The sequence below is a fragment of the Urocitellus parryii genome, chromosome 7 (assembly GCF_045843805.1).
Source record: "Urocitellus parryii isolate mUroPar1 chromosome 7, mUroPar1.hap1, whole genome shotgun sequence".
Taxonomy (NCBI): Eukaryota; Metazoa; Chordata; class Mammalia; order Rodentia; family Sciuridae; genus Urocitellus; species Urocitellus parryii.
The window spans coordinates 88,044,650-88,056,952 of record NC_135537.1 but is presented as its reverse complement, the minus strand read 5'-3'; the positions used below and the strand labels follow the sequence as shown (position 1 = coordinate 88,056,952).

Here is a 12,303-nt window from a genome sequence, read left to right as displayed (position 1 = left end):
AGCTGGGATTGATGGGCCTCCCAATCCTGTACTGGGAGGCACCCCAGAGCCTGGGCCCAGCTGTGACCAATTCAAACACTTCAGGGGACCAGCCCTCCCCCTTCACCTAAACATCACAACCATTTTTCAGGCTGTACCTGAAATAGTGCAAAAAATGCGAGTGCTGTCATGGCCGCTAGATGGCGTGTCAGCGCAATAAGATGTGACAGATACCCTGCTCTGCCCGGGCTGTGTCCCTTTCATAATGGAGGGAGAGACTTCCCCCCATGGAAGAGGGGTCGCTTGGAAAAACTGTCTCTGGGAGATGGATGTGACCATCAGGCCCAGTGGCTGGGGAGTCAGAGGAGATCCAGGCCACCCAACCTGCCCACCCAGGGCCACCTCTGCCCAGAGCCAGCTGGCCACCTGAGGAGCAGGAACAGAAGACTACACACCCCTCTGCTCACCAGGGCACCTCTGTCCCAACCCACAGCTGGGGCCTGCTGTCACTGCGGCCTTTCGTCTGTTCCTGGGAAAGGTTGGAGCCTGGGTCAGAGGAGGGGCCAGGCTGAAAACTGCCCTTAGAGGTCAGATCTGAAGACGCACAGCAACCTCCAAATACCCAGGACTCAAGTGAGATCAGTTCCATGCACCAAGGGAGGGGGTGCGGGCCAGGGTGCTCTGGACTCTCACCGCCAGTTGTCTTCCATCTTTTGGGGGGGTATAAGGGATGGAACCCAGGGTTACTCAACCCTGAGCCCCATCCCCAGCCCTATTTTATATAATATTTAGAGACAACATCTCGCTGAGTTGCTTAGGGCCTGGCTAAATTGTTGAGGCTGGCCTCCAATTGTGATCCTCCTGCCTCATCCTCCGGAGCTTCTGGGATGAAAGGCCAGCCCCACTGCACGCACCTCCTTGGAAATTTTGACGACCATGTGAGGCCCTGGGTTCAATGCCCAGTGCCACAATGGGGGAACATATAATTTTAGAACAGTTTTAGATTTGCAGAGCAGTGTGACAGTGGAAGTGCGTTACTGTGTGCCACCCATCATCCTTTGTAATTGGCACCCAGTCACCACCTGTACCCACTGCCTTCGTTTTACCTGATGCCCCTTTTTTGTCCTAAAATCCCAGCCAGGGGCCTTATTGTCCCATCTCTAGAGGCTTCTCTGGGCTGTGACCTTTTCTTCAATGGCCCTTGTTCTTGGTGACCTCAACAATTTGGGGGAGGACTGGTCAGGTGCTCTGCTTGTGTCCCTCAGGTGAGCTCATGGCCTGATCGGGACCCTGGGTGTGGGGAGTCCACCGTACCCTTGTGTCTGCAGAGGTGCTTGCTATGGATGCGTCTAGTTGGCTTTCACTGCCAACTCCTGGCTGGGTTGAGGGGACGCTTCACACCCACCCGGTCCCTTCTCTCCTGTCCACCTGTGAAGGGTGGTGTCCTAGGCTCAATAGCTGCACATTTACCTCAGTGACTTGGAACCCTCAGGTGGCCGAGCTCAGTCCCCTGTGTTGACCAAGTTCCTCTGACATCAGCGTGACTTGAGAACGTCACTGCGCACTGGGTGACAACCCAGAACGACTCTCTGGTTGCTCAGGCTGGACCAACTGGGCCGTTGATAGCCTTCTGTTGGCTCCTGGGTCCGTTCAGAGTTTCCCCATCACTGAGCACCTCAATGTTAGAGGGTCACTGAGTGAGTGGAAGGGGGAAGCACCTGACAGCTGGCCAGTCCAGAAGGTTCCTCCCCAATAGGCTGAGCACAGTGTTCACGGGCAGGACATCAGCTGTCAGGGTGTAGGGACATGGGATGGAGTAGACAAGGAGATGGTGGGCAGAGGTGGAGGAAGATAATAGAATTTCATTTGATGAGACAAATGGAAGGGAGGGGCGGGATTGGGAGACAGGGAAATGAATGGACGTCCCTTTCCCATGTTCACATAGGAACACACAATCAGGGACACCCCACAGCAGGGCCAGCTACAGGAATGAAAGTCACATCCCATGTAGATGACATGGCAGGTTGCACACTGCTGTCATGGGGAGCTAAGAAGAACAAAATCACAGACAAAACTGTGTTCCCACCTATGACATGGGACAAGGTGCAATTTAAAAAGATGAAGCGGGTTCTGCTGGCCTCTGGGAGCCAGTGTGAGGGAGCTGACACTCAGGTCACCAGAGTGGCCCAACCTTCTCAGGCCTTTGCTCCCCACAGGAACATTGAGCCTCAGAGGCCCACGGAGACCCTGCCCATCAGGGACAGGGTAGCTGTGGCCTTCAGTCACTCTGCTGTCTCCTCCCAGGGGCAACATGCACTCCCTTTGTCCCATCCTGAGTTATGATGTCACAGGTGGTAACAGGCCCAGGGAGAAGGGACAGCTGGCAGCACCTACCTGATAACACAGTTGCCTCCGTTGGAGGCAAAAATCACTATGGGGGCAATGGAAGATTCCAGGGCTCAGTGAGCAAGGTAAAGCACTCTATGTCTAGCATGTGCACCTTGTCCATGAACAGCAACTGGGGACTAGCTCAGCCATGCCCTGGTCAATGTACTTGTTCACCACCTAGTTGATCTCACCTCGGACAGGGTCCCAACCAGTGGGAGAAATGTCACCTGCTGTCTTCTCCCCACCTCAATTCCCTCCAGACCTAACTCTTCAGCCTGGATCTCCTACTAGCTCTCTGACCTCAGGCTGGGTACTGGACCCATTCCAGGTTTGGTGTCATCATTCGAAAACAAGAATCATGCCAGGTGTGGTGGCACACACATATAACCCCAGAAGCCTGGGAGGTAAAGGCAAGAGAATCGCAAATTGGAGGCCAGCCTCAGCAACTTAGTAAGGCCTTGAGTAACTCGGTTGAGACCCTGTCTCTGAATAAAATACAGAATAGGTCTGGGGACGTGGTTCAGGGGTCAAGAGCCCCTGAGTTGAATCCCTGTACTCTCATCTAAAAAATAACAGGCATCATCGCCCCCAAATGCCACAAAAAACCTTCCAAGGAGCTGTGTGGGGTGAAGTGTCCAGGAGCTGCCCCATCTAGCCTGAAGCCTGATGTCAAGATACCCCACTTGGGAGCCCAGGGAGATGTGTTTTCAGATGCAAATTCTCCTCTGCTTTACTTAGTCAAGAAGCCCTTTTGAGGGCCCTGTGTGACAATGCTCAGGTTCATTAACTTTCCATCAAGTGCAGTTAGAATCCTCTCCCCAGAAAACCTGAGCAAGGAGGGTCAGAGCAGGCCCAGTCTCAGCCCCAGAACCTTCAGCCCCTGCAGAACAGCAGACCCACCTCAGGTCCCAGCCCTCACCTTCCATCCAGCACCCCCTGTCATCAGGATGGAGCTGTTCCCACAGAACCGAGATCTGAGGCCTGTCCTCGCCCAGAGCCATGAAGCAGGGCTGTCAAAACTGAGTTCAGAGACGGATCTGCTCTTGGCCACTCATGGATGAGTTTAGGCTGCTGCAAAGCCTCAAGGCAACAGTGGATTCATGTTGAACTTATGTTTTCAGGGAGTAAAGTTGTAATGGGCCTGAGAAGGACATAAAATTGGGGAAGAGCCGGGTGCAGTGGCACACGCCTGTCATCCCAGCAGCCGGGGAGGCTGAGGCAGGAGGATCACAAGTTGGAGGCCAGCCTCAAAAACTTTGTGAGGTCCTGAGCAACTTAGCAAGACCCTGTCTCTAAATAAAATATAAAAAGGGCTGCAGATGGGGCTCCATGGGGAAGCACCCCTGGCGTTTAAGCTTAAGTAGAAAAAAAAAAAAAAAAAGAAACTCTGGCCAGGTAGGAAGAAGCTCCAATCCCAAGAGTCTCTGGCATCTCCTGGGCAAAGCTCCAAGGGACAAAAAGCAAAACCAGATGCCCAGCAGAAAGCCTGTTCCTGGTGGGGAGGAGGCCCCATTCAGGATGAAGAGCAAACATGACTCTCTGAACAGCGGGGCCCAGAGCAGAGCCAGCTGGGACCTGGAGGACTTGGGGCTCGTGCTCTGCAGAGGCCAGAGCCTCTGTGAGGCTGTCTAAAGCCCTGTGAAGGCTCCCGCCAGGTACCCCCAGCCCGGGGTGGATAGCAGCCCTCACCAGGCTGGCAGGCGGCCAGGGGCAGACAATGCCCAGAGATCAGCTGTGACAGCATCTGGACATTGGGACAGCGGACGAAGCTCATGTCATGCTCAGTGATGAGCTTTTCACAGGGCCTCCAGGAGGACAACATGGCCCTGGCCACTGGTTCTCTGGGCCTTGGGCATGTGCTGGACCAGCAGGGCCTGTCCCTGGTGCCTGTTGTGGGCCACATCCAGGTCATGCACCGTCCTGTCCTAGATGACCTCCTTCTTCTTGTGCATTTCACCCTTGGCAGGGCATGTCCTCCTTGGCCTCCAGGGTGAACTCTGTGGCCTAGGAGTCACACCTGCCCTGCCTCTGCTAGCAGACCATGGAGCACCGGGACCACACAGAGCTCAGTGACAGAAAGGTCACTGCTGCCCACCGAGGGCCCCCAACAGCGCCCTCCTCCTGTGCCCCACAGCCTGTGCCAAGCTGGACTCCTAGACCTGCCCGGGCAATACCTGAGACTTTCTGGAAGATTCTCTCCCCTTTCTTTTCACTCCTGATGAAGGAGCATCCAGGGCACTCACTGGAGCCGGGGTCTGGGCTCTTTGAGGTGGTGATTTATGGGTGACACGAGGCCTGAGGCTCATCCATGCACCAGGGAGTAGCAGCCACCCTGGGATGCCACAGGAGATAGAGGAGGAGCCACCTGGTACTGTCCACAGGCTCCGGATTTGGGGAGGGACACCAGGGAGATAAGGGAAGATTGAAGATGCTACCTGGTGCAGCGGGAAGGGACGAAGGCTGTCTGATCCCTGTCCCCTACAGGGTTTGGGTCTTAAACACTTTTCCTGCTGAAGTCACAAGCAGAGGAAAACAGAAAATCCAAGGTGACTTAGGTAAAGGGACAGCTGTTAACCTTCCCCCACCCACCCCCGCTGAGCAATATGACGCCCTGTTCACCCAGGTCTCCCTCTGGCAGACCCTTAGGTGTGGTGTTGTCCCCAGGGAGCATACCTTCACAGCCCTGCTGTTGGCCTCCATGTAGATGATGTTTCTGGCCTCCACTTGATTCTTCTGCAGACTTTCAAAAATGCTGGGGTACACCTAAAACCAAACCAAACCAGACACTGCAGGTCCCAACTGGCAGACAGGTCCTGAGGCTGAGCTTCCAGAGCAGCTGCTACAGACTGCCACCCTGTGGAAACACACCTGAGGTCTGTCCCATACAGAGTCCAGAGTCAAAGGGGGGCTGCGGGGTACACGACACAGACTAACAAATAATGCAGGGCTCCCTCGGCAGGAGGGGGCCCCAAAAAGGCCAATCCAGAAACAAAGTCGGTACATGGTGGCCAAAGGCCAGGGGGAGGGAGAGCAGGTGGCCATTCATGGGAATGAGGTCCCTTGGAAGTTCATGACAACGTTCTAGAGTTGAGATGGAGAGTGTAAACTATGTCATGCATCAAAATCCTGTGGGCCATACACACTTAAAATGGGTGGATCGTGTTCACAACTGCACCCCAAAAGAGCTGCCAGGAGCTCGCCAGGGCCAATGGTCGTCATGTGGGGGATGAGATGGCAGAAGCAATTTCTTGACTTAACCACACAACTCCCAGGAGCAATGAGAAAAGAAAGAGCTACCTCATGAAGGGATCTACATCCATGCCCTCTACGAGGTGTCCCTTTATACAACATGGTGTTATCCTGAGTGTCCCATATGGCATCAACAGTGCAGAGGCCAAGGTAAGAGGGACACAGAGGTCACACCACCTGCCCGTGCCACAGTGCTGAGGACAGGGCTCAGGACAGACTCCCCTTGATCTGCTTGCTGCCCTTGGCTGTCTTGAGCCCTATGATCACATGGCTGATGTTCTTGTCATTGCGTCCATGGGGTCCTCGGTCTCACATGGCATCAGCTCAGTCACCTCCCCCTCATAGACCTCCTTGACCTCTTTTATCAATAGCCCTGGTAGGGACAGCCAATGGGGACAGTGAGAAGAAGGACCATCCTTCTCTTCACATCCATCTCCTCCCCACCAACAACCTTCTTACCTCAAACTGCCACAGCACAAGAACTGACAAGTCACCTTACAGTACAACCCGGAGACACCATCATGGGTGGAAAGCAACACTACAGGGAGCAATGGCCCATGCCTGTCATCCCAGATTGGGAGGCTGAGGCAGGAGGGCAAGCTGGAGGCCAGCCTTAGCAACTCAGTGAGGCCCTGATGAACTCAGTGAGACCCTGTCTCCAAATAAATTCAAAAAAGGGCTGGGAGGTGGCTCTGTGCTTAGGTGCCAGGGGTTCAATCCCTAGTGCTCCTCCTCAAAAAAAAAGAAAAGATGAGGGTCGCTGTTCTCCTGACAAATGGGGAGACCACAGAGGACTTCTGCTGGCAGGGGGCCATCAGGCTCCTTGTGAGCTGATATGGAAATGTCCCAAAGGGAGAAACACACGGCCACAGGATCAGACACTCAGGCCACTTCCCACTGTTCACACCATCCCTTGCCTTCTCTTCTCTAGACACCCAACCAGGACAAGGACACTCAAGACAGGAAGCTAAGGGCCACTCTCCTCTGCCTGGGATCCACCTGAGAGCCTATAAATGGGGCTTTTGGAAAACACCCAAAAGAGAAGCCACATTCTGTGTTTGATGAACCAAATTCCCAGCTCCTGAACCCCAAGACAAACTTTCCAAACAAAGCCCAGAGTAGTTGTGCACACCGAGTCCCAGCAGCTCCGGAGTCTGAGGCTGGAGGATCATGGGTTAGAGGCAAACCTCCACAACACTGAGGCCCTGAGAAACTCGGGGAGACCCTGTCTTTAAATAAAATGCAAAATAGTGCTGAGGATGGGGCTCAGGGGTTGAGGGCCCCTGGCTTCAATCCCTGGTAGAAAAAAAAAAATTTCTCAGACAACATGAAGGTATCAGAAAAGTCTGTCAAGCTTGGAAAATTCTGGGCTTTTAAGCCTAATTTGATTTTTTTTAAAATAGAACCTTTTCTATTCTGCAAAGAGAAAATACCTCCAAATTGAATGCCAGCCCATATTCACTGTCAGGGAATAGTGACATGGAATTCCTTCAGGAGGGGAAGGAAGGAATCCCTGTCTCTCAGCCACTCATATTTGTCTAGAAGTTTCTCGATGGTGAAAAGTAAACAAGGGAAGGCCCAGTGGACCATGGGCCCAGCTGGTGGCCAGGAGAGGGGCTGCAGGTGCTGTCTCTGGTCATGACAGCACAGAGAACGTGGGTTTCATCTGCTGGCTTGGGTTCTAAGTCCCTGACAGGGACCTTTATCATGTCAAGGGAGCAGCACAGAAGTGGACAGATGACCCTCTCTCCCTTCCTCTGCAGTTCACAGGAATTCAAAGGTGCAGGGACAGAAGGCTTCTGTCTGAGGGGAGGCCACGGCTTGCCTTTCCATTCTGTGGCCGATCTAGAAATTTCTCCTCACCAGCTGCCATGGAAAGCCCCTGCTGTGTCCCCACCCCACCACCCAAGGGGCAACTTCCATCAAATGTGCCTGGCGACCTCTACTTTTTCAAATTTTAAAGCATTTCAGTTCCCGCTCAGCCATTGAAACCCAAGCAACTGTGTGCAGGCCAGTTTTATCAGGTTTTTGTCTCACAAAAATGTTTTTTTAAAATTATTTTAAGTTGTAGATGGACAAAATTCCTTTATTTTTTTATTTTTACGTGGTGCTGAGGATTGAACCCAGGGCCCCACACATGCTAGGTAGGTATTCTACCACTGAGCTCCTGCTCCAGCCCAGAAAAATTGTGTTTTTTAAATTTAAGTATTTATATTAATATTCAGGTATTTGAAAGGTTGTGATATCTTACTGGTCACATTTTTTGGTTCTTTTTTGTACCAGGAATGGAATTCAGGGGCCCTAAACCCCTGAGCCCCAGCCCCTTTTACATTTTATTTAGAAACAAGGTCTCACTGAGTTGCTCAGGGTCTGTCTAAGTTGCTGAGGCTGGCCTCCCATTTTCTAACCTCCTGCCTTAGCCTCCTGAGCTGTTGGAATATGATGCATTGCTTAATTCACGAGTTTTAACATCACTGGCACATGTTTAAATAAGGAAAAGTAAGCCAAGCATACATATGTAGCCATAGTTATTCAGCATACTAAGGGAAGAGGATGGTTTGAACCCAGGAGTTGCAGGACTGCCTGGGAAACATAGTGAGACCCTGAAAAATAGAAAATAAAAAGAGAAAAGAAAAGGAGAAATGAAGAAAAAACTATAGAGAGAAAAATTTAAAAAGTAAAACCCAGGTTTGGTTGTACACACATATAATCCCAGCAGCTCAGGAGGCTGAGGCAGGAGGATCGAAAGTTGGAGGCCAGCCTCAGCAACTCAGTGAGATCCTGTCTCTAAATAGAATATAAAAGAGGCTGGGAATGGGGCTCTGGGGTGAAGTGCCCCTGGGTTCAATACCTGGTACCAAAAATTTTTTTTAAAAGCCTAAGTTCAATGTGAAACAAAGCTTAGCTTCTGGTCACCTAGTCCTGAATTAGAACTCTCAGTTCAGCATTAGTGTCACACAGGGGTTGGGGGTGGCTCAGCACCCATGTTCCCAAAAGAGAGAGAGAGAGAGAGAGAGAGAGAGAGAGAGAGAGAGAGAGAGAGAGAGAGAGACAGGAAGAGAGAGAGAGAGAGAGAAAGCAGACAATTGAGACAAGGTCCCTGCTGATGTTGGCCCTGATCACATGGCTGAGGTGTCTGTCACACATCCCCACTGAAAGTGACTCTTTTATTCCTCCATTGAGCACTGGTATGTCAGGAAGAATGATTGAGGGCAAGGCATTCTTGTGAGAATTCTTTGGCATGGTAATTGCGGCTTTTCCCCACATTTGCCTATTCATCTAGTCATTTGTTTACACCAAAATGGACTTAAGAACTGTTTATTTAGACTCTTGGCTACAATCCACCGTAACTTCATTTGTTATTCAATTGCCCAATTGTTCCAGCTTTGGCCAATTTGAGCATGTCCAGGTGCCTCCTGTGTTCCAGGGAGCAAGGTTCCTTACTGTGTGCTTTTCTCTTTAAGCTCTGCCATACCCTGGGGAACACTGACACACTCCAGGACCACTAGTGTATCTTCTGCTGCAGTCCTTTATCCAAGAAGCCCCATTCCTTTGATGTGAGCAATCCTGTAGGAACCAGAGCTGGCTCTGGGATCCTCAGGCTCCTTGCTGTGCATTACCACTTCTAGGCCTATCACGCTCTAACCCCAAGAGCACACCCATTCACCACATTTTCCAATTGTACCCCATCTGGTGAGAATGAGGCGGATCTGGCATTCATGCTGTCCTCTCCTTCAGTCCTAACACTGGGTCCTTCTAGACTTGGCTTACCTATTTACACAGTAAGGAAGCTTGCTCAATATCCACTTTCCATTGTCCATTTCCAGTGTGCAGAGCCACAGGGTCAGGGTGGAACACAGCCACCACAGGAACAACCACGGAACAGTTGCATGTGGACTCCTTTGGTTCTGTCAACTTTGCTAAGGTCCAGCGACATGGAGGTCAATATCTTTAGCTCCTGGCCCTAGATATTAGGCAGCCCTGTGGTTTGGGGAAAACCTACATAAAAGAAATCCATCTCACTTTGATAGACTTCAATATTTCTTAAATTTTGCAAACACAATCTTGGTTTTATTCATCTAGTATCAGTGAATATCACATGAACTGCAGCGTATAATTTATTTAGCTATTTGATTTTATACACCCCTTACAATAAAGATAGAACCCATTTCCAACTAGTACCAAAACCATAAAATATTCAGAAGCATGAAAATATATTTTTTAATCGTGCAAGCTTTTTCACATATTAAACTCAGAACTTTAATTTGTCCTTGAACATGCTGGATAGCTAAAATTTGAAGGTTATGTCACCTTAAAATTCACTTGTATGGACATGACTTTATTATATCCACTCTCTTTAAGGTAAGAAGATTAAAGAAGTAGATTTTGAAGGAGTCAAGAACATAAAATTTGGGCTGCATAGCACCCTGTACTCAAAACAAGACAGTGAGGAATGTGAAAATTGAAGCTCAAGGGTAAGGCAAGCCATGGGGCAAATCAAGAAAGTCATCAAGGACAAGAGAAGCCAGTCACTAGAAAGCAAGTGAATGCAATAGATCAAATTCCAGAATCCTGGAAAACTATGAATTTAAAATATTAAGCAAGTTGATGGGGAAAGACAGACATACAAAAGAACCAATACGGGAAAATGGGATTGGAGTACAAATATGAGCCCTGGTAAAAAAACACTTGCCACAAATGTCTGCTATAATAAATACCTTTACAAATAAAAAATCTTTTTACTGGAACAGGTGATAATTAGAGGCAAGGCTATCCCAAAGTCTAAAGGCTTTACCTAGTAAATGGTTCATCTGAATAGAAAGCTAAAGAAAAATGTAACAGTGAATCCACTCTCATGTATAATATTAATACACCAATAAAATCTGAATACATTAAGAAAATCACAAAGAAAGGAAGAAAGGGAAGAAGGAAGAATGTATTTTAGACAAATGCAATAATCATCTCAAAAGGCAGGAAACTTCGAAAAGCTCACTGGAATTTGGGAAAAGAAGGATTCGATTGCTTTGTATGGTGGGATCTTCATTACATTTCAATATGCTCATTTAAAAAAATAATTTAATTTTCTATTTAGTTTTTCTAAATCAGTACTTTTTTGTGATTATTTTTCTATTCATTATATGTATCTAAAATGTATATAGAATAAACACTATGCTTTACACTAAATACATCATGCATTTATTATTAATTTAATTCATAAAAGTATTTAAAATATATTAGTTGTTGATGGATGTTTATTTCATTCATTTATATGCAATGTTAAGAACTGAATGCAGTGCCTCATACATGCTAGGCAAGTGGTCTATCACTGAGCCAAAACCCCAGTCCCTGCAAAAGTAACTTTATTGTTTAAAAATATGAATCAACTTTCAATGTTGACCTTGAAAGTGAAATATATTTTCCTGGTAATATAGAGCTTATTTGGCCAATTTTTATTTTATGTTTTGTAGTTTTTTAAACTGTAATTTTTACTTCCAATATGATAATGAAATAATTGGTTAAATACTGTGTTATGGCTTCTTTTTCTTTTATATTAGAGGATTGATTTTAGAAAATAGGATTCAAATTAAATAATACACAATAATCACATATTCGTAGGATCAAAATTATGGCAACTCTATCAGAATTACAAGCTGCTTTTAAAAAGCCAAACAGAATTGGAATAGAAGTTTACTTCACACTTAACTGTAATTCTTGTGAGTGTCTTGGTAAAAGAAAAAAACTCATTTTTTACTGAAGTGTTTGTCCTCACTGGTGACAAGGCATCTTCGCACTCTCCCTCCACTCATGGTAACGCATCAGGTTTCCTTGGAGATGCAGACAGGGTCACACTGCTGTGTGCTGACACCATCTGAATTCACTTTGAAATGAAGAAACACAGAAGCTACAACCATTTGAGGTGGAGCCTCCTGGAGTTCTTGATAGTTTTCTCTGTCATATACTAATGCATTTAGTATGAGTAATTTGAAGTTTTTGAGGAACCATAATAGGAAATGTATTGACTATTGTTCCAGATCTGTAATAGTGTTTGAAAGCTACCAACTCCTTTAGTCCCCTTACTGAATGACCAAAGTTTTTTTTTCCAAAAAAAATTCAAAGTAATTCTTGATTCTCCTTTCCTTTAACCCAATCTCTATAATTATGACATTCTTTATTATTAATAAAGAGTTAAATTGGGCTGGGGTTGTGGCTCAGAGGTAAAGTTCTCACCTAGTATGTGTGAGACATTGAATTCAATCCTCAACACCACATAAAGTAAAATAAAGACATTGTGACCACCTGTAACTAAAAAATAAAAATATTTTAAAAGAATTATATCTAATTAATTACAATTAAATCTACATCTAATTATTTAAGCATATTACATAAAAGTTTTTAAAAAATCATTTTATATTATATAAAAAGTGATGGGAAAATGGTATAGTATGGTTACAGCCAATTTGTTATCCAGCAAAGGCAAGTATCTTCTTCATTCATATTTCTCCTCAAATTCCTTTCAAAGAAAGTAATCTTCAATACCTAATTTCTGGTTGTGATCCAAACTCATGAATACTTGTGAAAAATTGAAATATTTGTAAATGCATAAAATAACTATTCAGAGATACAACCTCTATTCAGTGTTCTTCAAATAATTTTAAAAATATCTAGTCACATTTTTTAAGCCTCATC

General features: G+C 47.2%; 1 pseudogene; it reads right to left on the bottom strand.

Annotated features, from left to right (window-relative positions):
- Positions 1 to 2,369: 2,369 nt before the first annotated feature.
- Positions 2,370 to 12,303, bottom strand: part of LOC144256020 (ruvB-like 1) — a 211,303-nt pseudogene continuing 201,369 nt past the window's right edge.